This window comes from Rhinoraja longicauda, chromosome 23 (assembly GCF_053455715.1).
Source record: "Rhinoraja longicauda isolate Sanriku21f chromosome 23, sRhiLon1.1, whole genome shotgun sequence".
Lineage (NCBI taxonomy): Eukaryota > Metazoa > Chordata > Chondrichthyes > Rajiformes > Arhynchobatidae > Rhinoraja > Rhinoraja longicauda.
In genome coordinates, this window is record NC_135975.1 from 18632832 (window position 1) to 18659950 (window position 27119).

Sequence of the window (27119 nt, forward strand, 5' to 3'; positions counted from 1 at the left end):
GTCCCTGGGTTCAATATTTTCTATTAATAAGGATACATTTTCTATCCATATAACAAACCACATTTCCTTTTATTTGCTTCAAGTATGTATGAAATCTTCACAGCCTTTTTTTGGATGCATTAAATAAATATGTGCTTGTTAATTTATAAATAAAGCATTTTATATGGTAGTTCTCTAAGGGCTTGCTTATGAATAAGAACTGAATAAATGACACTTTTCCAAAGAATATACTGGACAACCTAGAAGAAGGCAAGTACAAATTCTGCTGTGGAATCCATGTCTACAAATGGTCCTTGTAGAGATCATAAAATGAATGGGTTTTTCATTGTAGCATTCTTCATGATATAAAGGTCGACTCTTTTTAATTAGCTGTAGTACCGCAGAGAAGGGTTTGCTTTAAGTTTGTGCACCGTGAAGAACACTGTGCTCTTCATGTTACAGTTAAGCTTATTTTCTTCCCCTCTGTAACAGCTTGACATGAAGCTGCTTGACCTGCACAGTGCTTGGCTTTAGAACACACTGTTCCTCTATAGCAAGCAACAGAAATAAAACAGTCCACACAGTAGGTAGACATCAAAAGCAAAGCTTTTCAGATGTGCCGATTTGGTTTATGTGGCCAAAGATTTGTCCTTTGACAAAGCAGGAGATTAACTGATTTGTTCAAGATTACACAATACACCATAATTAAAATGTATGTGAGTTATTTAACATAGTGGTCACTCGTCATTAGCCACATCGACCTTTTAAGCCTGCTCGCATAGTGCTGGGAATAAACTTGAATTTTGAGTCCTCTCCTCCCATCCTGTCAAGCTTGCCTGTTTCAGTTAGACCAGGGATTTATATCTGAGCCTCATGGAAGTCAGCAGCCAAAGGGGAGAAAAAGTTGCTGCTCAAACATTCTGTAGATGAGCCAGCTTTATTTTATCCTACTTGTCAGCATTTGACGCCTCCGGGAAAGCTGCCGCGGCAGACACCTCCCGGAAGGCCGCAGAAAATTTGGGGCTGGAGCCTCGTGGGTCAGAGCTGGGGCCTGGCGGGTGGTGCAGTGATCGATGCAGTCGTCGATCGATTAGTTTGCCGACGGACCATGTGGGAGTGAGGGAGTGAGGACGACGCTTCCGGGAGGAGGAACAAAGGAGGACCCGGTGTGGGGGGGGGGGGGCTGCCGTTAAGGAGGGGGAGGGGGCAATGGGGGGGAGAACGAAGCTGGACCTGGTACGGGATACTTTGATTGGCGCCCTTTATGTGGTGTCTATTTACATACCTTGGGCATGCAAGCAAAGAATTTCACTCTGACTTGTCACATGTGACAATAATGCATTCATTAATTTCTAAAGTTAAATGCCTTAGACTTTACACTCTATAATCACAGGTTAACACCTTTTTGAAATGGCAAGTACAGATATCCATGTGAATGCATCGAGCACTTTTGCATTATTATTTTGGAGTTTTATTTTGGCAGGCTGTGGCTTCAGCCGAATATATCACCTTACGGTTTACATCCTTACGAAGTCCTTCCTGGAGTTGTTGTACTGCTGCAATACTGCCCCAGTTTCATCTGCAGGCTCCCAGGTTATGGAAATGGAGGGGATTGGAAGCCCTAACTGTGTAAGCTACAGTAAATCCATTACATTTCTACTGATTAAAACACAAAGTGCTGGAGTAACTCAGTGGGTCAAGCGACATCTCGGAAGGACATAGATAGGCGACATTTTAGGTCGGGACCCTCCTCCAATCTGATTGCTGTAGGGGGAGGGGAGAAAACTGGAAAATAGGTGCGGGTGGGAAAAAGCCTGGCGAGTGATAGGTGGATACTGGTTCATGTTCATAAGTTACAGGAGAAGAATTAGGCCATTCGGCCCATCAAGTCTACTCCGCCATTCAATAATGGCCAATCTACCCTTCCCTCTCAACCCCATTCTCCTGCCTTGTCCCCATAACCCCCGACACCCCGGGTGAGGGGGGGGGGGGGGGGGTTACTGGCGGATGGATGGACATCAGGTTTGTAATGATGTCTCATCACTATGCCCTCACTGCCTCTATTTCACAGTCTGGCTCTGATGTTAGTTTGCCTGTGGACATGGGTGTCTCTGAATGGAAGGCTTGCAGCTGGGGCCTACACGCAGCAAGTGTGAAAGAGACAAATGGTGTTTCGACCTTAAAGAAGCAGAACTCTTGAGCAAAAACACCCAGATGTTTCTTCAACCGAACCATGGGCTTCTGCCCCCTCAAGGACCATGTATGCACTTGCTTTAAAAATCAAGTCCCACACCGCTCCCACAAGGTCCTTTTTGCATCATCCTTGTGGGTTTACCTTCCTTTCCACATTTGGAAAATGCTTTCTCGACTATCGTGTGTATCGGGATGCCCTGAGATGATGCAAGTGAGTAAATACTTCTCCATTAACAGAGATTTCCTGAAGTGAGAAAGATAGCAGACTGAGCAAAACATTTTGAAAAGAGGTTTGTAAATATTCTACCTCCATGCATGTTAAAGGAAGTGATTTTGTGGAAAATTTATTATGCACTTTCCTTACCCAGTCAGGCCAGATAAACAAATAGCTGCTAAAACAAATTATCCTCCAGTTCCCAGTATAAACTCAACAGCACATTTATGAGTTTCTTCCCTCCTTGCTCTCACCCTGCTGTGTGTATTTTCCCCTTCCCTTGATGGGAAAATAAATGACTTGTAAATAATTTTGCTGTCAAACATACTCAAGATAGATTTGAACATTCATGTTGTAGATTGTTTTGAAATCACTTAGATAGCTAAAGTCGTGATTATTGTTGCAGCCTGTAGAAGGACAAGCTTCAAGCTGTTGCCCAGCTATATTATAAATTGTCGTAACTGAATGCACGCAGACTGCGGCATTTTGTGAAATTTGGACATGGACATGCTATCCATCTTCGGCTGACAGATTAATAGCTCTGGGAAAAGTAGCAGCTCCAGACTTCACAGTCAAAGAAAACAAAAAATGGGGGTGTTAAAAGATGCACACTATTATATTTTACACAAAATTAACAATTGTATTACAATTAATATACAATTTCTTTCTGCACACATTGTTATAGAGGATAGAAATGGCTGCAGGAAAATACAGTTTGAATGATCTGAGCATTGCATACTTGTATCGATCCTGGTTGATAACTATTCAAACGCGCACACAGGCTTCTCAATGTTGTCATTCATTGCTAAGGATTACAATTGTTCCTTCTTAACTCCCCAGATCGCACATGCTCCATGTAGCTTTCTGAACCCATAGGTTCTGCATCTACTTTGAAGCAGCTCACTTTCTTGTCTGCCTAGTTTCTATCACTGCTCCTCTTTATACTATCCCTTCCTGTGTTACCTAACAACGCTGCCTCATAATGGCAGCGGGGGTGGAGCATTCCCACCTAAAGTTACCTCTGATCTCCAAACACCGCATCACCTTATTGTGTCTGTCAGGTTTTGAATAAAAGAAGGGTGACACCACAGTGTAGCTAGTAGAGCCATTGCCACACATCTCCAGAGAACCAAACCAGCTGTTTGGGAACAGCTCCATCCAACAACGCAAGAAATTGCAGCGAATTGTGGATGCAGCCCAGACCATGACACAAATCATCCTCCCTTCCATTGACCCCATTTATACCTCACTCTGCCTCGGCAAGGCCAGCAGCATAATCAAGGACGAGTCGCAAGTATCTAAACACTGTAAACGGCTCAATTGTAATCATGTATTGTCTTTCTGCTTCTTCTTCGTCTATCGTTCAAATGTTACATCACTCTCATCGTCCGTCCTGAAAAGGGCACAAGCTTCTGGCGACCATCAGTGGGAGCCTCACTTGTAGAGTAGAAGATGGTGGTAGCAGAATTAGCTCAGGACACTTCCAGTTTCCAGCCCCGCGACGTGGACTCTTCTGCTATGAGGCTGTCTTTCCGCTGACTGGTTAGCACGCAACGAAAGTTTTTCACTGTACCTCAGTATACGTGACAATAAACTAAACTGAACTGAAAAAAATTGTGATCCAGTTTGCATGGATATTGTACATTCTCCTGATAAGGACACCGATTTCTTCTGGTGTTCTTGTTCACTCCAACATCCCAACGATGTGTTAATTGAATGGTTAATTGGCCACTGAAAATCGCTTCTCGTGTGAAGGTGCGTGGTGGTGTCTGAAAGGACATGGTGGAATGAGGAAGAAGAATTTAAAAATGGGATCAATGTAGGATTGGTGTGAACGAGTCGTTGATGGTTGGCATGGGCTCAGTGGGCTGAAGGGCCTGCTTCTGTGCTGTATCTCTCTGATCCTGTCTCCAAATTAGGCCACAAGGGAGAAGAGCAATATCAACATCAGAAATCTAATGGTACCCTCGTCAGATATAGAATTAGGTCATAAATGATCTACAGTGCCATGATCAGAGCAAAGAAGCAGGCAGCAACGAAGGGAAGGAATACAGTGAATCAGTGGGATTGGAACTGCACCATGAATCAAATGGCAGGGCAAACTAAGGAAACGAATAAACAAATAAAATAATTAAAAATGCAATGGCCTCCATGCAAATTGTTCCTAGCACCCTATGTGCATTATTCACTTTCATGTAAGATAGTTAAAAATGAGTAATACTGTAAGCAAATCAATATAAAAGTAATAATTGATAGTTGCCCGTGGTGATGATAAAGACTACTTTGTGTATAATTTGTACAATTAACTGCATCAATTAATTCAAGGACACAGTGCCGGTCTTTATTGAATGGCCGTGATAGAAGACGGTGAACATAAAAGTGGTAGAGACCGATTACTATATTGTAATTGTGGGCCTCCACTGTGGCTCTGATCTTTGAGCACGCAGGAGCCCATTTGTTGCAAGAGACATTTGTTGCTGCGAATATGGTTCTTATTTCTTGCTCCTAAACTTATTCCCACTCTTGTTCATTTAATCTGCTGGCACAGGATGCATAAACGGGCACTGCCATGTCGATCTTCAAGGGGAAAGGGACTGGAATGTCAGTGTCACAGTGTTAGCATTGACTGAGACTTATTAATGTGTTCTGTAAGTGCACTAATTCCGGCAGGAGTATGGATGTCAGCACTAATCAGCTCCCCGATTCTGATATCGATGGCTATTTCAGGTAAGGGAAGCAGGAGTGTTTGAGGTGAAAGGAAAGGGAAGAGGTGAAACTGGGGCATTCAGCACCGAAATGAAACATGAGCTGGCAGCAAAGAGAATGCAGAGCAGTGTGGAACACCGAATACTGGTCAATAGAGGAATTCAATGATATGTAGGTAGGCTGATAGAATGAGGTCGAACTGTTCCTTCCTGTTGTATTAAAAACATGCTTATTCATACGCTTCTGATTACCACAACTATTTCCAGGATTTATTACACTTCCCACAAAGCAAAAAAAAAAACCATCCCAAGGGCCTGCAAGGAATGTTATTGAACAAAATAATAATGATTTCAGAGCTACCAAAGAGAAATTTGGCTTGGACAAATGAGATAGGATTTAAAGAGCTTCTTAAAGGGGAGAGGAGAAAAGGTTTCATGACCAAATTCCAGAGTTCAGAGTTTGGCAGCCATAAGCAAAGCAATTGATGGTGGAGAGATTAAATATAAGACTGGGCAAGTGCTAACATTAGAGGAGGACTGCAGCTCAGACGATTATTGTGGTTCATGTAAGTGCAATGGTTCCTTTCAGAACTGTGCACACCACTCAGTGTGATCCTGACACATTGTTGTAGCAGCCACTGCGGTTTAATTGAGAATTGCTACCTTCAATAAAGCATCACCTCTCTTTATTTTCCTATCCAAGCAGTGATACAAAAGAACTTTCAAACACTACGTTTAGAGCATGGAGAAGATTACAGACAAAGGAAGGAGCAACAGTGAGAGGAATTTAAATGTAGATTGAATCATAGAGTCATAGAATCATACAGCATGGAAACAGACTCTTCAGCACAACTTTCCCCTACTGACCAAGGTGCCCCATGTACACTCGCCCCACCTGCCTGCATTTGGCCCATATCCCTCTAAGCTGTTCCTGTCCACGTACCTGTTTGAATGTCTTTTAAGTGTTGTTATATCTGCCTCAACTACCTCCTGGGGAAGCTGATTCCATATGCCCACCACCCTCTCTGTGTAACAGCTACCTGTCAGATTCCTATTAAACCTTAATTTACCTTAAACCTATGTTCTCTGGTTCTTGATTCCCTTACTCTGGGTAAAAGACCTTGTGCATCTATTCCACTCATGATCTTATGATCTTATGTACTCTATAAGATCACCCCTCATTCTTCTGCACTCCAAGGAATGCTCAACCTCTCCCTATCACTCAGGCCTTTGAATCCTGACAACATCCTGGTAAATTTTCTCTGAATTCTTTCCAGCTAAACAACATCCTTCCCATGGCAGGGTGACAAAAACTGAACACAAAACTTCAAAGTTTGAGTCTGAAGTCTGAAGAAGGGCCTTTGAATAATTTTATCATTTTATACTTTCAGATCCATACTTTGCTTTCTATTCTTGAAGTCTAGCACCATTTATCTGTAGGTCATTGGCTCGGACTCTATTCCTTGGAGCGCAGGAGGATGAGGGGTGATCTTAAAGAGGCGTATAAAATCATGAGAGGAATGGGTCAGCTAGATGCACAGAGTCACTTGCCCAGAATGGGGGAATTGAGAAACAGAGAACATAGGTTTAAGGTGAAGGGAAAAAGATTTAATAGTAATCAGAGGGCGGAGGGTGTATGGAAAGAGCTGCCAGAGGAGGTAGTTGAGGCAGAGACTATCGCAACATTAAGAAACAATTATACAGGTACATGAATAGGACAGGTTTAGAGGGATATGGGTCAAACGCAGGTTGAAGATGGGACATGTTGGCCGGTGCGCGCATGAGTCTATGATTCTCTGACTCTATGGTCATATCATCACTGATCACTGTGCCCCCATGAGCACCTCTCAACACCTTTCCCTTGCAACCCCGTATCAACCATATTCCAACTCTCTCAAACTGGTTTGCCCCTGGCCTAAGGATCACAGCAATAGCGTGTCACCCTGCCCTGCAAGAGGCAGATCGAAGTGTTGATGAATTTTTCACAATGTGGCTGGAGTGTGAAATGGTTGGATGTTGGTGTAACCTGCGAGTTATGGGTGTGAATGATTCAGGAGATGTAACTGTCTAAAGTTGTAATGGGTCACGCAAATGTTAGGTAGAAGTAGTGACTTACATGGCATTGAAATTGGATGGGTAATGGAAGTCCACAGCATGAAGCAATACGTGGGACCATTGTTGCAATTTTTGGAAGAAGAAATCTGATGTTGAGCACATTGATCCAGACCAGGCGTGTGTGCGTACCATTATCATTCCTTCTTCCCCCCAAAAAAATCCTTTCTTAGTTTTTATGTTGTCCTAGTTATTACATTACATCTCTATTCCAAACTTTAGATTTTCCTTTAGCTCAGTGGCCTTGTATGCTTCCTCTAACCTCTGCTTGCAAATGTTTCTAGCTGTCTCGAATTTACCGTTGTAACTTATCTGCCTTCTGATCTGGACTGACTCCTTGTACTTTTAGCCCACGTAATCTGTCAGTCTCTCCAAAGACAGAGCAAGTTAACATGGTTTGAGTCGGTTCAATAACAGCTTTATTCAACAAAGCGCAAACTGTACCCTACAGTATGTTAACAATCATTTGGCACAATCAGTTCAACGTCTGTTTGCATTCTGTTAAAATAATAAAGAACAGAAGTAGGCTGAAGTATTTACTGTTAGAACAGGAAACTTACCCTGATCAGATCAAAGGTCCCCCATTTTGTTACTTAAGGGTCAGAGAAGATTTACGAGAATGTTGCCAGGACTAGATGGTCTGAGCTTTAGGGAGAGGTTGAGTAGGCTGGGACTCTATTCCTTGGAGTGCAGGAGACTTGAGGGGTGTATAAAATCATGAGAGGAATAGATTGGGTAGATGCACAGTCTCTTGCCCAGAGTAGGTGAATCGAGGTCCTGAGGACATACATTTAAGGTGAAGGGGAAACGATTTAACAGGAATCTGAGGAGTCACTTCTTCACACAAAGGGTGGTGGGTGTATAGAACAATCTGCCGGAGGAGGTAGTTGAGGCTGGGACTATACCAATGCTTAAGAAACAGTTAGACAGGTACATGGATAGGGCAGGTTTGGAGGGATATGGGGCAAATGCAGTCAGGTGGGACTGGTGAAGATGGGACATGTTGGCCGGTGTGGGCATATTCTATGATTCTCTGACTCTATGGAGTTTTCCATGGTCATGTCATCACCGATCACTGTGTCTCCATGAGCACCTCTCAGTATCTTTCCCTTGCAACCCTGTATCAACCATATTCCAACTCTCTCAAACTGGTTTGCATTCACATCAGTTTTCCCTTGGCCCGAGGATCACCTGCGATTACCTTCATGCTCCACACGTTTACTTCCAGCCATCAGGATATTGTGCGATTTAGAGGGACATATTTAGGTGGCTGTGTTCCCAAGTGCCTAACACCCTTATTCATCTTGGTAGTAGAGTTCACGGGTTTGGCTATTGAAGTGGGCTAGGTGAGAAAGTGCACTTGTAGATGGCACACCCTCAGGTCACTTTGTGCCATTGTGGGAGAAGTGAATGTAACAATAAAACAGAAGCATACTATCTTAGCGATGAGCTCCAAGACACATGATTCCCATGGGTAGTATGCAGATACAGCAAATAAGTAGGAAAGCTAACAATGTTCTTGTTGTTGACAGCAATAGCGTGTCACCCTGCCCTGCAAGAGGCAGATCGAAGTGTTGATGAATTTTTCACAATGTGGCTGGAGTGTGAAATGGTTGGGTTTTGGTGTAACTCGCGAGTTATGGGTGTGAATGATTCAGGAGATGTAACTGTCTAAAGTTGTAATGGGTCACGCAAATGTTAGGTAGAAGTAGTGACTTACATGGCATTGAAATTGGATGGGTAATGGAAGTCCACAGCATGAAGCAATACGTGGGACCATTGTTGCAATTTTTGGAAGAAGAAATCTGATGTTGAGCACATTGATCCTGACCAGGCGTGTGTGCGTACCATTATCATTCCTTTTTCCCCCCAAAAAATCCTTTCTTAGTTTTTATGTTGTCCTAGTTATTACATTACATCTCTATTCCAAACTTTAGATTTTCCTTTAGCTCAGTGGCCTTGTTTGCTTCCTCTAACCTTCTGCTTGCCAAATGTTTCTAGCTGTCTCGAATTTACCGTTGTAACTTACCTGCCTTCTGATCTGGACTGACTCCTTATACTTTTAGCCCATGTAATCTGCAGGCTCTCCAAGACAGAGCAAGTTAATATGGTTTGGGTCGGTTCAATAACAGCTTTACTCAACAAAGAGCAAACTGTACCCTACAGTATGTTAACAATCATTTGGCACAATCAGTTCAACGTCTCTTTGCATTCTGTTAAAATAATAAAGAACAGAAGTAGGCTGAAGTATTTACTATAGGAACAGGAAACTTCCCCTGATCAGATCAAAGGTCCTCCATTTTGTTACTTACTTAAGGGTACAGAGAAGATTTACAAGGATGTTGCCAGGACTAGATGGTCTGAGCTTTAGGGAGAGGTTGAGTAGGCTGGGACTCTATTCCTTGGAGTGCAGGAGACTTGAAGGGTGTCTAAAATCATGACAGGAATAGATTGGGTAGATGCACAGTCTCTTGCCCAGAGAAGGTGAATCGAGGACCTGAGGACATAAATTTAAGGTGAAGGGGAAACGATTTAACAGGAATCTGAGGGGTAACTTCTTCACACAAAGGGTGGTGGGTGTATGGAACAAACCTCCAGTTTAAATTCCATTTGGAATATTTTATTGGACCAAGAACCAAGAACCAAGGAGGTGGTTGAGGCTGGGACTATACCAATGCTTAAGAAACAGTTAGACAGGTACATGGTTAGGACAGGTTGGGAGGGATATGGACCAAACGCAGGCGGGTAGGACTAGTGAAGCTGGAACATGTTGGCCGGTGTAGGCAAGTTGGGCCAAAGGGCCTGTTTCCACACTGTATGACTCTATGACTCTACTGTTGCTTGACTGACGTACTGAAACTAGTATCTTGGTTTTTCTATACCTTTGCTTCATTGAACCAAAGAGACAAAACATCATGCATGCGTTTTTTTTTTTCTGTTTTGGCAGACATTAAGAAGTTTACCCTTTTTTGGGGTCAGTGCAAAAAAAAATTAGACAATTTCATCAAATTTCTATTTGCCAGCCACACAAATGCCCCAGTAATTTTTCTTAGATTATTAACCCGAATCGAGGTAATGTGTTCAGTTTTTGCAAACGATGTTTATTTTTGGGGAGCAGGATTAAGGTTTTTTCTCTGCTATTGCTGATCCAGAACTGGATAGCAATTAACAAATTCAACTATTTCCAATGGAGATCAAAAGAGACAACATTCTGTGCTCTGGACCTCGTGTTACTTTGAACTTCTCGTCCTTATTGACTGTAATTTTCTGGCTTTGTGCCAGGAAGAGGAGAGAGGCCTTGTTGGTAATCAATGCGAGTCTAAATTTAACTCAAGTGGGTGGGTTTAGCTGCTATATACCTCTGGTGTTCTCATTACTGAAGACTAAACTATTTATTTACACTCCAACGCACTCGCGCTGTGATCTTTTCGGAAATAAGTTTCTTCATCTCTGTTTCCAATATGAAACTGAATTTTGAAAAAATGCAATGCACTGTCACAATATGTGCAGCATAACTAATCAGGAGGATTATTGTGACATATGCATTAACATTCAAAAATAAATAATATTAAAATTGCTGGAACATCACGCAAAGCTATTAAAAATGTCCACTGATGTTGTCAGCAAATATATCGACAATCTTTGGGTTGTTGTGCTGGAAAATTCCTCTCTTCCCTTATCTAATCCTGACCCAAAAGCCAAATGAAAAATCGGAGGCCTGCTTGGTTATGTTTGTCCCAATAGTTAATTCTTCTTCTTCTTTGGATCACCATGTTTTCTTCTTTTGCTCAAAAACACTCATTCCAGCATTTTTAGAATCTCTATTTACATTCAATCTCTATTAACTCCTCAATCTCAGATCGCCAAAAGATTGCCCTGAGAATTCAGTTGAGTAGCGCACATCCTTTACATACCACGGAATTAAACAGGAGAGTGAAATTCATCCCGAGGTGCAATCAAAACACTATGCAGTGCAATTCAAGATATTTGTCCTTGTGGTTTTGTGCATGTCACATACATGCGCAAGAAACTGGTGGATCAGTGTGCTGTTCAATCACTATGCAACGTACAATTGATGGAACTTGTGTGGAAATGATTCATGTGCTTGTGTGCACGACACGGAGGGAATTGATCCAAGTGATGGAAGCACAAAACATCAGCACTGTTTCAACACATCATCAGGTGTTACGGTGGGGGTGATGAGTCCACTGGAGCAGAGATGACTCCAGTTGGACAGGCAGACATTTGGAGATGCAACAAAAGGGTTTGGAGCAATTCTGAAAGACTTCATCAGTCTGAAGAAAGGGGCCGACCCAAAATGTTATCTGTTCGTTTCCCCCCACAGATGCTGTCTGACCTATTGCGTTCCTCCAGCAGTTCATATTTTGCTCAAGATTCCAGCAACTGCAATCTCCTGCATCTCCAATTTTGCTAGACTGCCTCCCACCCTTTTCTATCAGAAAAAAATAGTGAGTTTCTGTTTTGGATCTGCTGTACCTCCCAGTGTGACTGGGATCAGGAGAGGGAGCAGTGTCCATTTGAGTATTTCCTTGCCGTGGTAGTGGAGAAGGATCGCAGCCAGGAAGGTTTAGCTTAGCTTAGAGATACAGCACGGAAAAAGGCCCTTCTGCCCACCAAGTCTGCGCCAACCAGCGATCCCCGCACATTAACACTACCCTACACTCAATGGGAACAATTTACATTTATACTAAGCCAATTAACCTACAAACCTCGACGTCTTTGGAGTGTGGGAGGAAATCAAAGATCTCGGATAAAACCCATGCGGTCATGGGGAGAATGTATGAACTCCGTATCGTTAGCACCTGAGTCAGGATCGAACCTGTGTCTCTGGCACTGTAAGCGCTGTAAGGCAGCAACTCTACCACTGTGCCGCCTTTCTCATGCCTCACGAGATACTGGACCAATGGTCCTTCCTCAGCCTGTCTGAGGATAAAGCTTCTGGACTGAGGGTGAGTGACAGAGATCTGGCCCTTCCAGCCAGCAAATCTCCAGCCTTACTCCTTTCCCTGAGCAGTGTTGCCTGCAGTGAAGGTCACTGCTGGTTTAGGTTTAGTACTATTGTCATGTGTACCGTGGTACAGTGAAAAGCTTTGTTTTCAATGCTTTCCAATACAATCAGATTATACTATACAAATATAATCAAGCCAAACTCAAGCACAATAGGTAGAGCAGAGGGGAAGATACACTGGGTGGCGCCAGCAATGGCTGCCTCGCCAACAGTCTGTCTGTCCCTTCCTTCTTTGTTGTTTTAATAGTATGTGTTAAATGTATGTTTTTAGTGTTCTTTAGCTTCTTTTATGTGGGGGGGGTTTGGGGGAAATTTTTTTTAATCTCTCACCTCGATGGAGATACGATTTTTTTTTCCCGTATCATATCTCCGTCTGCGCTGCGGCCTAACATCGAGGAGTTGGCGGCCTTTGCTGGAGACCAACTTCGGGAGCTCCAACCGCGAGAGTCTGCAGACTCACCATCGCGGATGGTACCATCGCAATCCCTTGTGAGGTTATTCACTTTGGAAGTAAGAATAGAAAGGCAGATTATTATCTGAATGGTGTCAAGTTAGGAAGAGGGGATGTTTAACGAGATCTGGGTGTCCTAGTGCTTCAGTCACTGAAAGGAAGCATGCAGGTACAGCAGGCAGTGAAGAAAGCCAATGGAATGTTGGCCTTCGTAACAAGAGGAGTTGAGTATAGGAGCAAAGAGGTCCTTCTACAGTTGTACCGGGCCCTGGTGAGACCGCACCTGGAGTACTGTGTGCAGTTTTGGTCTCCAAATTTGAGGAAGGATATTCTTGCTATTGAGGGCGTGCAGCGTAGGTTCACTAGGTTGATTCCCGGAATGGCGGGACTGTCGTATGTTGAAAGGCTGGAGCAATTAGGCTTGTATACACTGGAATTTAGAAGGATGAGGGGGGATCTTATTGAAACATATAAGATAATTAGGGGATTGGACACATTAGAGGCAGGAAACATGTTCCCAATGTTGGGGGAGTCCAGAACAAGGGGCCACAGTTTAAGAATAAGGGGTAGGCCATTTAGAACGGAGATGAGGAAGAACTTTTTCAGTCAGAGAGTGGTGAAGGTGTGGAATTCTCTGCCTCAGAAGGCAGTGGAGGCCAGTTCGTTGGATGCTTTCAAGAGAGAGCTGGATAGAGCTCTTAAGGATAGCGGAGTGAGGGGTATGGGGAGAAGGCAGGAACGGGGTACTGATTGAGAGTGATCAGCCATGATCGCATTGAATGGCGGTGCTGGCTCGAAGGGCTGAATGGCCTACTCCTGCACCTATTGTCTATTGTCTATTGTCTATTGTATCGACCTCGGAGCTCCAACCGCGGGAGCCGGTGGACTTTAACATCATAGAGCTCTCGGTTTCTGGTTAGAGACTGACTTTGGGAGCTCCAAGCTGCAGGAGCTTCGACCGCACTGACGCGGGGACTTTGATCACCCCAACGCGGGTGCTTCGATCGCCCTGCTGCAGGGGCTTCGACCGCCGGCTGCGGGAGATTCGATTGCCCCAACGGATGGTTTGACTGCCCGACTGCAGGAGAATAAAGTGTAAGAAGCTTGGAATCTGTTGTGGTGGATGTTTATGTTAACGTTTATGTAGTTGTGTGTCTTGTTGCTTTTTTTTAGTATGGCTGTATGGTAATTCGCATATCACTGTACCTTAATTGATACACGTGACAATAAAAAGACCTTTGAAACCTCGAGAAACAGAATCCAGAATATAGTTCTCAGCATTGTCGTGCACCATTTCCAGTGACAAAGTCCATTGTCCGCAAAGTGGTAGAAGTGAATCAAACTGTACCTTGGCTTATGGAAGGATGGTTCAGAAGCCTGATAACAGAGGGGAAGAAGCTTTCTTGAGTCCGATGGTGCATGCTTCCAAGCTTCTGTATCTTCTGCCTGACAGGAGGGGGGAGAAGAAAGAATGACCCAGGTGGGACAAGTCTTTTGATTATATTGGCTTCTTTCCCAGGGGCAGCATGAAGTGTCAACAGAGTCACTGGTGTGGTGTTGGGTCTGTGGGATGGACTGGGCTACATCTACAACTCTCTGCAGGTTCTTGTGGTCTTGGACAGAGCTGTTCCTATAAAACCAAGTTATGATGATCTGAAACTCTGAGTTGTGCCGGGTGATAGTGACTGATAACTGTCGTGTGTTGTCCTCGGCAACTTACCACCTTATCCAAAACATCATGGATGTCCAGATTTTAGTATAGTTCATTCCAGGAACACGAAGCCTTAGGCTCTCTCATGCATCACAAGGAAAAACTCGGAGAACAAGATGGCCTGATGATTCTCATGCCTGCAAGGGTGGATTTCGAGTCACCCAACATGCTCACCACAAAATGTATTTTCCCATCCCCGTGTGTGCTAATAGCGACTTGATGGCGTGGGCAATGGATGATATTCTTTCTCTATATTGACTGTTCACTCAAAACTGATGACCTTCAGACTGGATCGTGTTTTTGCTAGAGACACCAAACTGAATTTATGATGAGTACATTGGACAGAGTAAAGGTTTTGAAATAGCATTGATATCATTGTGGTGCCTAATGCATTATTGTACTTGATGTTCTTTACAATAATAAATAATTCCTGCTTAATATCCCTTTTTATCGAGTTTCAATATTTGTTGGTAGTTACTAAAATACTTTTCTTCCAGCAAGAAGTGGCATTGACTCCTCTGCTTGCTTAGCTGGACTTTATTGCCTTCCATAATAGTGAGGAATGTGGGGGAGCCACTGAGGTGGACGTTTATGTTAACTTTGATGTAATTGGGCATCTTGTTGCTCTTTTCTGGTATGACTGTATGGTAAATCAAATTTCACTGTACCTTAAATGGTACACCTGGCAATAAAGGACCATTGAACCACCATTGAATGGCATTCTTCAGTGCTGTAAACTTGACAGAATCTACTTGAAATGAATGTAACATTACGCCCAGCGTAACCAGTCCGGGCCGGACCTAGCCGTTCACTGGGCCTCTCTCGCCACTACGCTTGCGGGGCCGGGCCTTGCAGCTCGCAGGGCCTTGAGTCGCCTCGCCGCTTGCCGTTCCAGGCCTCTCCTCACTGCTTGCCGTTCCAGGCCTATCCTCACCGCCCGCCAGGCTTCGCCGCTCGCAAAGGAATCCAGTGAAGCCTCCTTCAGAGTAAGTATGGGATTTATGGGAGGAAATAGTCATAGAGTGATACAGCATGGAAACGGGCCCTTCAGCCCAAATTGCCCACACCAGCCAACATGTCCCAGCTATACTAGTCCCAACTGCCCGAGTTTGGTCCATATCAATCCAAACCTCTCCTATCCATGTACCTGTCCAACTGTCTCTTAACGTTGCGATAGTCCCAGCCTCAACTATCTCCTCTGGCAGCTTGATCCATGCACCCAACACCCATTGTGTGAAAAAGTTACCCCTCAGATTCCTATCAAATCTTTTCCCCTATTTTGTTTTTATAGATTTGGTTCTATATCTCTCCACATCATTGTCTCTATCTCTCATTTCCCTTTTCCCTGACTTTCAGTCCGAAGAAGGGTCTCGGCCCGAAACATCACCTATTCCTTCTCTCCAGAGATGCTGCCTGTCCCGCTGAGTTACTCTAGCATTTTTTTGTGTCTATCTTCGGTTTAAACCAGCATCTGCAGTTCTTTCCCACACATTTTGTCTGCTGCACTGCGATTTCTCCTCAAGGTATGTCTACTTTGAAGCAGTTCTCCTCTCTCCGACGCGTGTTCTGCAACATCCTCTCTCGCTTGGTAAGAAACCTCTTGTAGGTGATTATTGCAGATTGCAATAGTTGCAAGTCCTAAAGGTAACTTGTTTAGATTTGAATTTTTCCTCAGTTATGATCATAAATGTTGTTTTCTTAAAAATGTGCAGGCTTGATCTATGCAAATGACAGATGTGGTCAGAGCACCTGCCACAGTCCGTCTGTTATAAATAATTAGATTGCAAATAGGCTCCTAGTTCCCAATGCTATCAACAAGAAGGCATGTATTCTCTTTAGAAAGGTAATAGCTAAATTAAAAATAAATTCTTATTAAAATAAAAATCGTGAAATTTCAGTCAAATACTCAATGGTAAATTAATTTCCAAGAGGCTGCAGTAACATTCTCTTTGTATGACACAGCTGGAAATTAATTCATCTTTAAACAGAATTTTAGTTGGAAGACCAACCTCATTGCACCGACTAGCATTTTATTGCAAGTGTCAATGACCTTCTGCAAAAAGAGAAAAACCCTCCCTGACATCTAACCGAGTTCGATGCTTATATAAATAAAGGGCGATAATAACACTTTCACCTCTGTGCCAGGAGTTGCAGGTTCAATACGCACTCCAGAGATCAGAGCACAAATTCAAGGTGACGGTTGAGTGGAAGAGTGAGGAAGATGTTAAGACAAAGTAAATCTGTCTAACCAGGCAAATAGTAAATATCTGACAACAGGGTTAAAACAAAAATCAAAGGAAAGCTGTTCCTATGCCCTTACCTACAAACCACCAATATTAAAGCAGACAACTGTTCATTATCAGTCGTGGGATCTTAGAGTCATAGTGATACAGCGTGAAAACAGGCCCTTTGGCCCAACTTGCCAACATATCATCATATCATATCATATCATATATATACAGCCGGAAACAGGCCATTTCGGCCCACCAAGTCCGTGCCGCCCAGCGATCCCCATACATTAACACTATCCTACACCCACTAGGGACAATTTTTACATTTACCCAGCCAATTAACCTGCATACCTGTATGTCTTTGGAGTGTGGGAGGAAACCGAAGATCTCGGAGAAAACCCACGCAGGTCACGGGGAGAACGTACAAACTCCTTACAGTGCAGCACCCGTAGTCAGGATCGAACCTGAGTCTCCGGCGCCGCATTCGCTGTAAAGCAGCAACTCTACCGCTGCGCTACCGTGCCGCCAGCTAACCTAGTCCCACCAGCTACACTAGTCCCAGTGCACAAATTGGATGCCACTTAGTGTAACAGTCAACACATTTCAGAATACCTAATTGTGTGTAAAGGCATTCCAATGTTGAGAGAAACACATCTGTCTTTTCCTGCTCCGCTTTTTAATCCTCCCCAACCTCACAAAGAAACTTTGTACAACTGTGCCTAAGGTTAAATAAAAATACGTTGTTAACTTTAAATCATTGCTGCTGTATTCTAATCATGAATGGCGCTAGATGAATAATAATTTGAATGGTACCTTTTATTTATTCGAATCATCCGTCAAATTTTAATATAGTTTATTTTTCCGATATTTGAAATGACTAAATCAAGTCTGGATTAAAAATCTGAACCAATGTTCCAAGTCTATTATGGAAACTAAGGGCATTCAAGCTGGGCATCCTTATGGTGATTTTACTTTGAACCACGATAAAATAGGCTATTCTTACCATCCTTATATTTCACAGAGAACAAGCTCATCATAAAAAGAATAAAGAAGCTAATTAAACACACAAAAAAATGAAGATAGAAAATATCTATTGGACCAAATGTAAATGAAAAGACTGCCTAGGTGGCATCAACCACAAGAGAAACATTAAGTTCTCAGCACGGAACATCAGGTTCAATACACAGTGCAGACTGAAATATCAGATTAAATTATCACAAAGTAGACCTCTTCAGTCCACTAATTTACTCCTAAGAGACCCAAAGTATTTATGACCAATTCAGAATGCACACGTCTTTTACACACATTTCATGCTACAAGACTTGCTATTTAGTAGAGATTGAGAGGTGATCTTGCTTGTAAAATAACTTATAGATAAGCACAACTTAGTCTGGAGGTCTTCAAAATCACACAGCATCAGCCTCACCATGTGGCTTGTCGTGTTTAATCACCAGAATTAATATTTAAACCAGTAATCTAGAGAATTATTTAATTGGTTAATTGAATTGAAACATAATAAATTTGGGTTTTTGTTTTTAATTATGAATATAAAACATTTTGGCATGAGCAGTGATAATTTGGTTCGCCTGTTGTCTATTTCCCAAAGAGTGTTAATCTAATTTGTACATTCTTTCTTGCACATGTAGTGCTACACGTATGGGTTTAAACTAAGTAGTGGGGGGGAGGGGTTGACAAATTGGGAATATGAAGATGGAGTTAAAGGGGAAACGAATACAGGAGAAATTGCAAAGGACTCTCGAATAAATGGGAAGGGAAGTTCTAGATGGGATAAGAGAGTAAGGTCAGGGTCAATTGTGACTGGTGTGAGAGGGGAGGTGAATACCGAAGTTAAAGTGTTGTATTTAAATGCGCAAAGTATAATAAATAAAGTGGATGAGCTTGAGGCTCAGTTAGACATTGGCAAGTATGATGTTGTGGGAATTACAGAAACATGGCTACAAGAGGACCAGGGCTGGGAACTGAATATTCAGGGGTACACAACATATAGAAACGGCAGACAGGTGGGCAGAGGGGGTGGGGTCGCTCTGTTGGTAAGGAATGATATTCACTCCCTCGCAAGGGGTGACATAGAATCAGGAGATGTAGAATCAGTATGGATAGAAATTAGAAATTGTAAGGGTAAAAAGACCCCAATGGGAGTTATCCACAGCCCCCCAAACAGTAGCCTCGACATAGGGTGCAAGTTGAATCAAGAGCTAAAATTGACATTTCGCACATGCAATGCTACAGTGGTTATGGGTGATTTCAACATGCAGGTAGACTGGGAAAATCAGCTTGGTAATGGACCCCAGGAAAGAGAGTTTGTGGAGTGCCTCCGAGATGGATTCTTAGAACAGCTTGTACTGGAGCCTACTAGGGAGAAGGCAATTCTGGATTTAGTGTTGAGTAATGAACCTGATCTGATAAGGGGACTAGAGGTAAAAGAGCCATTAGGATGCAGTGATCATAATATGATGAGTTTTAATCTACAAATTGAGAGGGAGATGGGAAAATCGGAAGTGTCAGTATTACAGTATAGCAAAGGGGATTACAGAGGCTTGAGGCAGGAGCTGGCCAGAATTGACTAGAAGGAGGCCCTAGCAGGGAAGACGGTGGAACAGCAATGGCAGGTATTCCTGGGAATAATGCAGAAGTTGCAGGATCAATTTATCCCAAAGAGGAGGAAAGATTCTAAGGGGAGTAAGAGGCTGACAAGGGAAGTCAAGGACAGCATAAAAATAAAAGAGAAGAAGTATAACATAGCAAAGAAGAGTGGGAAGCGAGAGAATTGGGACTCTTTTAAAGAGCAACAGAAGATAACTAAAAAGGCAATATGGGAAGAAAAGATGAGGTACAAGGGTAAGCTGGCCAATAATATAAATGAGGATAGTAAAAGCTTTTTTAGGTATGTGAAGAGGAAAAAATAGTCAAGGCAAATGTGGGTCCCTTGAAGACAGAAGCAGGGGAATTTATTATGGGGAACAAGGAAATGGCAGACGAGTTGAACAGGTACTTTGGATCTGTCTTCATTAAGGAAGATACAAACAATCTCCCAGATGTTCTAGTGGCCAGAGATCCTAGGGTAATGGAGGAACTGAAGGAAATTCACATTAGGCAGGAAATGGTGTTGGGTAGACTGATGGGACTGAAGACTGATAAATCCCCAGGGCCTGATGGTCTGCATCCCAGGTTACTTAAGGAGGTGGCTCTAGAAATTGTGGACGCATTGGTGATCATTTTCCAATGTTCTATAGATTCAGGATCAGTTCCTGTGGATTGGAGGGTAGCTAATGTTATCCCACTTTTTAAGAAATGAGGGAGAGAGAAAACAGAAAATTATAGACCAGTTAGTCTGACATCAGTGGTGGGGAAGATGCTGGAGGCAATTATAAAAAACAAAATTGCAGAGCATTTGGATAGCAGTAACAGGATCGTTCCGAGTCAGCATGGATTTATGAAGGGGAAATCATGCTTGACTAATCTTCTGGAATTTTTTGAGGATATAACTAGGAAAATTGACAGGGGAGAGTCGGTGGATGTGGTGTACCTCGACTTTCAGAAAGCCTTCGACAAGGTCCCACATAGGACATTAGTGGGCAAAATTAGAGCACATGGTATTGGGGGTAGGGTACTGACGGATAGAAAATTGGTTGGCAGACAGAAAGCAAAGAGTGGGGATAAATGAGTCCCTTTCAGAATGGCAGGCAGTGACTAGTGAGGTACCGCAAGGCTCGGTGCTGGGACCACAGCTATTTACAATATACATTAATGACTTGGATGAAGGGATTAAAAGTACCATTAGCAAATTTGCAGATGATACAAAGCTGGCTGGTAGTGTGAACTGTGAGGAAGATGCTATAAGGTTGCAATGTGACTTGGACAGGTTGTGTGACTGGGCGGATGCATGGCAGATGCAGTTTAATGTGGATAAGTGTGAGGTTATCCACTTTGGTGGTAAGAATAGGAAGGCAGATTATTATCTGAATGGTGTCAAGTTAGGAAAAGAGGACGTACAACGAGATCTGGGTGTCCTAGTGCTGAAAGGAAGCGTGCAGGTACAGCACGCAGTGAAGAAAGCCAATGGAATGTTGGCCTTCATAACAAGAGGAGTTGAGTATAGGAGCAAAGAGGTCCTTCTGCAGTTGTACAGGGCCCTAGTGAGACCGCACCTGGAGTACTATGTGCAGTTTTGGTCTCCAAATTTGAGGAAGGATATTCTTGCTATTGAGGGCGTGTAGCGTAGGTTTACTAGGTTAATTCCCGGAATGGCGGGACTGTCACATATTGAAAGACTGGAGCGACTAGGCTTGTATACAATGGAATTCAGAAGGATGCGAGGGATCTTATCGAAACATATAAGATTATTAAGGGGTTGGACATGTTAGAGGAAGGAAACATGTTCCCAATGTTGGGGGAGTCCAGATCCAGGGGCCACAGTTTAAGAATAAGGGATAGGCCATTTAGAACGGAGATGAAGAAAAACATTTTCAGTCAGAGAGTTGTAAATCTGTGGAATTCTCTGCCTCAGAAGGCAGTGGAGGCCAATTCTCTGAATGCATTCAAGAGAGAGCTAGTGTGACTCTATCATTCTATGCTTCAGTTATTCTATGAATATTGATTTCTCTAACTTCAAGTAACCCCTGCATCCCCTCTCTCTCCATCCCCCCCACCCACCCAAGTCGTTCCAGCTTCAAAGTCGTCTTGTTGAGTCTCATTGTCTTTAGTCGTTCTCACCTAACAAACAGCCTGTTTCCTTTATCATCGTTTTTTTTTGCATATCTTTCTTTCATTTTATTCTATATCTCTCTACATCACCATCTACATCTCTTGCTTCCCTTTCCCGTGACTGTCTGGAAAAGGGTCTCGACCTGAAAGGCCACCTTTTCCTTTTCTCCAGAAATGCAGTTTGACCCGCTTACTCCAGCTTTTTGTGTCTATCTTCTTTAAGGGCCTGTTCCACTTAAGCGATTTTAAGGTGACTGCCGGCGACTAGCCTGTCGCCGAACGTTCGCCGGGGTGTCGCGGGCATGATCGTGAGGAGTCTTCAATGAGTTGTAGCGGATCTCGGCGCGTCGCGGAAAAATTTACCTGCTAGGAATTTCTCGGCGACAGCTGCCTTGTCGCCAGGTATCGTAGCTTATTGCGGGCGCTGTCGCATGCTGTCCCCAGGTTTGCTAGGTTGTTGCAGATGCATTTAGAAGCATGTAATATTAAATTAAGAAAAGGCATTTGAAGTTACCAGAAGATAGTTTTGTTTAACCAATTTATTTACCGTCAGGACATTTGACAGGTAGATTGGAGGAGACAGTTTGACGGTCAGGTAAGCGTGGGAATTTCGCGATGTTTCCAAAGATGGTGTAATCTCTTAGCCAGGTGCTAGTTTCACAAAAATGTTACTTGTATCGACCTGACTCGCCATTGTCGTGGTCATTGTCGTAGGGTAAAAGAAAATTTTGGTGATCTGCTATGACTTTGACAGTCGCCGGCAGTCGCCTTAAAACCGCGTAACTGGGACAGGCCCTTTTACATATCGCCGATAGGTTTTATCAGAAATAATGCATATTGCACAGCACAGACACCTGATTAATTAACAAAAACAACCACAGATTGTACAAATTAGAATAATAAATGAATCTCACCTTTATGAAGTATAAAATTATACAGAAACAGTATGGCGAGTCTGGAAACTTGTTCTTTGTTGAAGAAGTTTATTGCGACAGCAATATTCGATTACAAAGTTTTCTTAACAAGATTACAGACAACCATTAAAACTAACTGTTCTCTTCGAAGACGTCTCCCAACTGACTCTTTTTAGGCGCCAAAAGCACACATGACCACGCTGTCCAATCAGCGGTGTCGCTCTCTGGACCAATCCCTACGGTCGCACCCACACGTGACCTTGCTGGCCAATCTGAGGGTTCGACAACTAGGACCACTTTCTATGGTCGCTACAGCAGCACATAAATGGCCAGATTAAGTGGGAATGAAGAATTTTAAATATCACAAAGCATTATCAGTTTTAAAGTCCTTTAAATTAATTCCAAATGTGAGCACTATCCTCTCGGCATTCATAGTTCTATCTTTTGGCAGTGACCTGGTAATATTAGTAAATTGGGTGGAGAAACCATTATGACAGTTCTCAAGGCCTTTGGGATGAAAAGCACCTTTCATGTCACAAGCACTAACTTTGACACAGCATATTGATCTCCCTGGTGAACGCCACTGACAGATAAAGTGTTTGTTTGTGCTGTTCCAGCTCCAGTCCTCAGACCCTGGCATTTAGTGCAGACTGTCCTCTTCAGAATTGAAAATTAACTAAATGCAATTTGAAGTAAACCGTACAATATTGAAGAACACATTAATGCTGTAGATATGTATTACTCAGTCCGTGAACGGTCCCAACCCAAAACGTCACTTATCCATGTTCTCCAGCGCTGCTACCTGATCCGTTGAGTTACTCCTGCATTTTGTGTTATTCTTTGGGAAGCCGCATCTGCAATTCCTTATTTCTCAGTATTTATCATGTTGCTGTATTTTGACATGCATGAGAATAGTACTAAAATATTCTCTCTAACCCTCCACCCGAATGTTGCTGGATACATTTTAGATCCATTTGTGAATTTATTCTGCCAAAGATGTCAGAGATATCAGTTAGTAGCCAGCAATATGATACAATTTAACTCCATTGCAAGACAAGATAATTGACAGTTATTTTCATTGCACTTTCCATTACACTAGATAGCTTCATCAGATCTGTCTATGTGCAATAGTTATAAAGCTGCCTGCTTTTATTTTCCACATATCCCTTGGTGCTTGGCTTGTTAGTTATGGTTCCTGCCTTTAAAGATCAATTTAACTTTCCCTCATGCTGGGCCCAATCATTTGGAGGAGCTGCTCTGAAGAATTAACTTTTTAGGATCTCATTCTTTTTTCAATAACAGCTAACATTTGTGTGCTTTGTGGTGTGACTGACCTGCCTCATTACATCAGGTATCCCCATTTAGGAAGGTTAAGGATAGATTTTCCAGTAACGTTGTGAATTATGGTCATTTCCCCTCGATTCAGTAGTTATAATATACCTTACCTTTAAGGAAATGAATTAATTTGTGAAAACACCCAGGGGTCTTAACAGTGGAAATAAAAGTTATTTTAATGTGCTCACTGTGGTAAGACATTACATGCTGATATATTAGTGTTACAATTGACAATGCACAAAAGTTTAAGTGTTGTGCAAAACTGTTGATAGTTATAAGGAATTTTATTATTCATTTTAAGGATCGGGGTTTCGCTCGTAAAACAAGCACTTATTGTCCATCTGCTATTGTCCATGAGAAGGAGATACTAAAGGAATATTACTGGGAGATATTAAAGGAATATTACTGGGAGATACTAAAGGAATATTACCAAGATTAATTTTAGATAAATATCAGGAAAGATTTCTCAAAATAGCAATAGCAATAGCAAAAAAATGTGTAGCGGTCACTTGGAAAGATCATAAGGAAATAAGAATTGAAAGATGGTATGCAGAAATGCATAGTTGTATCCCATTAGAAAAAGCTACTTATAATCTGAGAAATAGATATGATTTCTTTTTGAAACTTTGGAACCCATTCACTTTAAAACTAGGATTAAGAATTGGAAATATTTAATTTCAGGATTGTTTTGATACCCTTAAAAAGAATTTAATAAGAAATTAGCCGGAAGTGTTTCCTTCTTGTCTCCAGGTTTCCTTCCTTCCTTCCTTCCTTCCTTCCTTCCTTCCTTCCTTCCTTCCTTCCTTCCTTCCTTCCTTCCTTCCTTCCTTCCTTCCTTCCTTCCTTCCTTCCTTCCTTCCTTCCTTCCTTCCTTCCTTCCTTCCTTCCTTCCTTCCTTCCTTCCTCCCTTCCTTCCTTCCTCCCTTCCTCCCTTCCTCCCTTCCTCCCTTCCTCCCTTCCTCCCTTCCTCCCTTCCTCCCTTCCTCCCTCCCTCCCTCCCTCCCTCCCTCCCTCCCTCCCTCCCTCCCTCCCTCCCTCCCTCCCTCCCTCCCTCCCTCCCTCCCTCCCTCCCTCCCTCCCTCCCTCCCTCCCTCCCTCCCTCCCTCCCTCCCTCCCTCCCTCCCTCCCTCCCTCCCTCCCTCCCTCCCTCCCTCCCTCCCTCCCTCCCTCCCTCCCTCCCTCCCTCCCTCCCTCCCTCCCTCCCTCCCTCCCTCCCTCCCTCCCTCCCTCCCTCCCCCCCCCCTCCCCCCCTCCCCCCCTCCCCCCCTCCCCCCCTCCTCCCCTCCCTCCCTTCCTTCCTTCCGTGGGTGGGGAGATAATACAGAACAATACATGTATAATCAAATTTATAATGTATAATCGAATTTATAATGTAGGTATCATTGGGTACGATGAGCTGTAACATGTATGTGTTTTGTTAAAATTTAAATAAAATTAATTAAAAAAAATTTAAAAAGAGAAGGTCGTGGTATGTGGCCTTCCTGAACTGCTGCTGTCCTTCTCATGACAGTATTCCCACACTGCTGCTATGAAGTGAGTTTCAAGAGATAGACCTGACTATTATGTAGGAATATCAATATATTTCCAAATCAGGATAGGCAGGAGTGGAACCTGCAAGTGGTGATGTTCCAAGACACCTGTTGGCTTTGTCCTTCTTGACGGTAGAGGTCATGGATTGAAGAGGTGTTATCCAGTAGTCTAGGTGGGTGGCTACATTAGCTACATATTCTCCCTCAGATACATGTTGCATACTTTTGAAAATGTTACCATGAGCGTTATATACACTGATCAGCCAAAACATTATGACCTGATGAGCCAAAACATTATGACCACCTGCCTAATTTGCTGTTGGTCCTCCGTGTGCATCCCTATATGCAGCAGGGGGCAATGCACTTTGTATTGTGACACATTCCTCCCGTGACCACCATTAAAACTTTCTGTGACTTGTGCCACAGTAGACCTTCTGTCGGTTCGGACCAGACGGGATAGCCTTCATTGCCCTCGCCCATCGATGAGCCTTAAGCGCCCAACACCTTGTCGCCGGTTTGTGGTTTGTCCCTCTTTGGACCATTGTTGGTAGGTACTCACCACTGCTGACCGGGAGCACCCCACAAGCCTTGCCGTTTCAGAGATGCTCTGACTCATTTGTCTGGCCATAACAATTTGTCCCTTGTCAAAGTCACTCAGGTCTTTACTCCTGCCCATTTCTCCTGCATCTAACGCATCAACTTCAAAAACTGCTGCCTAATATATCCCACCCTTGACAGATGCCATTGTAACAAGATAATCAATGTTATTCACTTCACATGGCAGTGGTCATAATATTTTGGCTGATGGGTGTACCGTGGAGGTGAACTGATGGCATGAGCCAGTAAATCAAGACTTGCTCTCCACTCCCCTCTCCTTCTCTGAGTGTCCCACCTCTCTGTTTTGGGATGGGATGCGATGAAGATGGTTGAAACCAGATGTAATAGTTAGAAAGGAGGTTGCACATTAACAGAGATAAAGCTTTCATTTTCCACCTTAGACCCTCTAAGGTTTGGGGACATTTCTTTGCCGGATCGCAGTATTCCGCACAGTTTATTTCCCACAAGGTGACTGAGGTGACAATGATTACTGCTATTTTGTAACCTTCTACAGGTGATGGTGGGTAGGGGAAATAAGTGAGGACTGGGTGGTAGAGAATGTTATGCTTGGACCTGCTGGCCACAGCAACACAAACCATAAATGGCAGAATTTGAAAAATAATTCCTAATGATTTCTTCTGACTTTCATAATCAAATCTCTTCCCTGAGGCACAAAGAATCACTTCCATGCTGGCTTTAAACTGGAGATTAAATTTCCCTAAATAGAAGCAATTAGCCTCCAAAGGTGTGCAATATGTGTAGCCTTCCTTTCCAAAAAGAAAAGGGGAGTGGGAGAGAAAGATTATGGCCCTGTTGCGTACATAGGTCTGGCCACTTCAAACACAAATTTGCATTGGTCACAGGCCATTTTGCTTTCTCGTCAGATTCAACAAGTAGAGGAAAAATAGAAAATGGGTGGCACTGCGACAGAAACCCGGGTTCGATCCTGGCTATGGGTGCTGTCTGAGTGGACTTTGCACATTCTCAATAGACAATAGACAATAGACAATAGGTGCAGGAGTAGGCCATTCGGCCCTTCGAGCCGTGATTGCGTGGGTTTCCTCCGGGTGCTCCATTCTCCTCCCACATCCCAAAGATGTATGTGTTTATTGGTTAATTGGCCTCTGTAAAATTGTCCTGGGTGTACAGGGAGTGGACGTGTAAGCGGCTTAACACAGAACTAGTGTGAATGGGTGATCGATGGTCAGTGTGGACAGTTGGCCGAAGGGCCTGTTTCCATGCTGTGTCTTTTAATCAATCAATCAATTTACAGCATTTCTGAGGATGGTTGCAGAAATAAAATTTCCCCTTGCTGGTATGTCTAGAACCATGGGACACTGTCACAAAATAAGGGGTAATATTTATGAATCTCAATCTAGCATATCCTCAATAAT